Consider the following 4255-nt stretch of genomic DNA (forward strand, 5'->3'; position numbering starts at 1 on the left):
TCTTTTGCTCTCTCTCTCTCTTCCCACTTTCACTGCACAGTTAGTAATTTGCATGCGGGGGGCGATATTTCTGTTATTCATGAGTCAGGCTATGTTACACAGTCTGATGTTTGCACCGTTAACTGTTGTAGGTCTTGAGTGAGGTATTTACAGACATTAATAGCTTTAAATAATCTTTTTGTCCATTTAACACAATTTGATATTTGCTGTGAAAACAATAATTCATGATATTATATTCATAAAAACACATAAAAATGGATTTAGACTGTTGGCTTTTAGACAAATAATACAAAAAAAAAAATCTGTATAGGTCATTTACACTTCCTCTTTCCATAGCATAAGTCTGTAAATTTAGACATCTTGTCTTTTCTTTAGAACTGTGGGAAAACCCCTGAAAAAGCATAAATGTGATTATTTTTGGAAAGTTTTACACTTTAAAAGAATGGAAAATGTGCAAAAATAAAAGAGGAATTAAAATACTGTATATGCGACTTCACTGTTGCATATACAGTTACATTTTACTACTAAAACAACAAAAAAATTACCCAAACCCTCTAAATCAGCTGAAGAGTGAAGATTTTTTTGGTTGTTGGCTGTTAGCCGTCGTTATGCCCACACATACACATGCACAGACACATCTTAAGGTCACCAGCACATAGATTCACACCCACGCACCATCGGCTCTGTTGCTCTGTGTTTTCATAATTTAGACCAAATGTTTAAAGACCAAAACTGGACCATTTTTTGTCCCTTCTGGTTGAATTTTTACACCAAATTGATTCAGAAATGAAATATGTATCATATGGTTTACGTATTGGGATTGGGGTTTTTTGTTTGTTTGCTTTTGATTCATTATCATAACATCAGAGAAAAGGAATGTGCCCATTTTGGATTGTTGATTAAGAACATGTTATGGCACAAAAGAAGCCGATATTAAAAACTGGAATTTCCCAGATTTCACTTTCAGTTAGATCTTTGTGTATGTGTGTGGTGTCTGTGTGGCACAGTCTGGAAATGTGGGATACTCCCAGATAAGCATGTGATTTTCTAGAAACTGAAAGAAAGTTGTCCTGTCACACTAAAGGAATGGATGTAGGAATCATTTGTAGGAATCACTCTTTTGGGATGCATCCCCTGCATTAAATAACAAATCACAAGAACAGTGAATCCGTGGGACCTTGTGCTCTTGGGACCCACAGAAATGTTTAATAGAAACCAGAACAATATGTTTTTGGTTAAGGGCAAGTGAGAAAAAGCAGCTACGTGCAGTAAGTTGTCTTTTAATCCAGTGTAGGTCAAAGGTTATTTGAAAGGTCCATTAGGTTGAAGCAGAAAAGATAGAGGAGGATATCCAAGAAGGAATGCTCTGAAAGACAAACAACACACTCCAGTGAAGAAAACAAGCGTTGAAATTCCAGTCATGCTGCAGAAAAAGCAAGCAAGGATTACACCCCCCTCTGTCTTCTTTTTTCTCTCTCCTGGAGGTTTATACACATATCAGACTTAAAAGGCTGCTATTAAAATTTCACTGGACTAATACTGGTCTCATTCCAGCTTGATTCTCATGACAAATGGTGTGTGTTTCCCAGCAACAAAGTCCATTTGAAATCCAAGCTAAGTGCTGCCAAACCTAACAGAAATGTTCAAACGTTTGTGCGGTTCACTTACATTTCATGAAGCCACGCTGTGATCGTTATCAGTTTCATTTAATAAGGGTACTTCCTGTTCAAGTCTAAGAACGTGCCTGAACCACATTCATCAGCTGGCCTTGAAGGATTTCAAGGACACTGAGATTAACTGGACTCAGGCGTTTACTAGAATAAATCACAGAGCAATTAATGGCGTGACAAATGTTCGTGAGGCTGATGTGACAATGTTGGCCTTTTTACTACAGCTTGTTATAAAAAGAATGAATTTTCCAGTGACAAAAGGGAAGTGGCCGTTCAAATTTGACAAAGTCCTAAGGAAAAAGGCACTTGACTGTATCCTGCAGTTTTAATGCCAGTCCTGTACTAACACCCAGGAACTGATCATATATCTTACCACTGACAAGATGGCATTGTTCTGTTAGAGAGAAATTCCATCAGTTCTTTTGGATACCAGATGCACTTTCTTCACCCCGTTATAAAACCGAGCAAGCAACCAGTGTCCAACGACTTCATTTGTGAAAACACAGAAAAACAACAGAGACATTCACAGTGCAACAATATCTCCATTTACTTACTGAAGCTCGGCTTATTGTAACGTGATCTTGGAAGATTCATGAGTCTAACAGAGGACCCTCTGTGTCCACAGATTCCTTGTTTCTCTGCTGGCATTTTCGTCTTTGGCATTTTCTTTACTTTGTGCAAGAGACATTGCATCAGTGTCAGGGAGACTGGGGAGACAAAATTCCCTAAAATTCTTTGTTACACACATAACATCAGATATGCCCTATCCTGACTGCAGTATAGAGTAATTTTATCTTTCCTGCTGGGAAATTCATGATTAAGTCAAACAGCAGCTTACTCATCTTGTATCCAGTGTGGAAAATTCTTCCTAACTTTATCAGAATCTCAAAGCAATTTCTGACTAATTCTTACAACTTGTATTTGAGAATTAATTTGTCACTGGATGAAGCAGTTTGTCACTGTTTCCACTTTGGTTTTAATACGCTTGATTTCTGTGCAAACTGCACTCTTCACAAACTGCCCTACGAAAGTTAATATGCTACATGCCACAGCACTGAGAAACATCAATTCCCCTGCCAAAGATTGCATTCTTTACCTCCTGTGTGTGTACTTTTGGGAAAGATATTGTATATATTAGGCTACATGTGATTGTAAACAGACATTCTTGGAAAGACTCCCAGAATTTGCCGTATTCCAGTCATCTCGTTATCCAAAACATTTGTAGGTGAATACTGAAGTTAGTCTGCACACACCAAGCCTTAATTTGAGCAAATCCACTTTATGTTTAGAGTACCATTAACTTCAGGATGCTAACATACTGATTAACAACTGCAATGTTAACTTATGCGGTGTCTCAAATTGCATACTTCCACACTTACCATTTTCATTGCATTCATACTGTAAAATACAGCTGCATGACGTGCACTATGAGTACAAGTGTGGTGCCGTCAGAGTAGTCAAAAATGTACGTTTGGGACATAGACTGTATATAAACGGTCGATGTGTGAAACCCTGAGTCTAGAGTATTGTCTTTGTGTCTTGAAACTGGATGCGACGAATGAGGAATGAATCTGGCTACGTCCACACTAATGTGTTTTCGTTTCGAAACGCATCGCTCTCTCTCTGTTTTGGCCTCCCGTCCACACTGAGACCACGTTCTAGGAAAACGCAGTGTTTTGGAAACGCTCTCGAAAACGCATACGTTTGAAAACGTATGCAGTGTGGACAGCGAAAACGGCGGCTTTCTAAAACGATGACGCATGTTAGTCATATGATGCAGTCATGTGACCAATTAAACTAAGATAGTGGAGGGCATTACACAGCAGTTGTTTTGTTTGCTCTCAATTTTGACATCCCTATTAAAGATTAATATCAGTTTGTACATGCTTCAAATAGCTTTTCTTCAAATTCTTTAACTCTCAATCGCTTTTGCAACTTTGTACTTTTGCGTTACTCGCAGGAACAACTCCACATCATTGTTAGTCCATTTTAAAAACTTGGTGCTTTTCCTCAACATTTTGCCGACATTCAAAAAGAGCCGGTGTTGTGCCAAAAAGTGATTGTCTGCCAAAAACTGATTGCTCGTATTTAAACTGCTATAAGTAACTTGCTGGGCTATAATATGTGAAACATATGTCAAATGCATCCCTCATGGATGACATAAAGTCATATTGAGCCACAAACAACATTCGTGTAACAAGGTAGAAGCCGCAATCAGTTTTTGGTAGTGACTTTTATATAACCTTTATTTATGCAGTTAAAAAGTCACTACCAAACATTAAAAATGTCTTTTGTAAGAGTAAGTTGGCCAAGAGGACAGCAGAAATGGCAGCAAATATGACAATAGTTCTGTAAAAATATTTTAAGTGAGGATAAAGGACCGGATTGGTTATAATGTAAGTACAATAACACAGAGCTGTAAAGATACTTGAAAAAACAGATAATTTTTTAATTCTATATATAATCCCTTTGTAAACGCTGTTCACCGAAGTCTATTTACCAACATACATAAAGATATTACACATAAAAAAATACACGGAAACATTGGAAATCAGTTTTTGGCAGGCAATCACTTTTTGGCACAA

The sequence above is a fragment of the Perissodus microlepis genome, chromosome 4, assembly GCF_051167445.1.
Source record: "Perissodus microlepis isolate ML-2025 ecotype Zambia chromosome 4, ASM5116744v1, whole genome shotgun sequence".
Classification (NCBI taxonomy): domain Eukaryota; kingdom Metazoa; phylum Chordata; class Actinopteri; order Cichliformes; family Cichlidae; genus Perissodus; species Perissodus microlepis.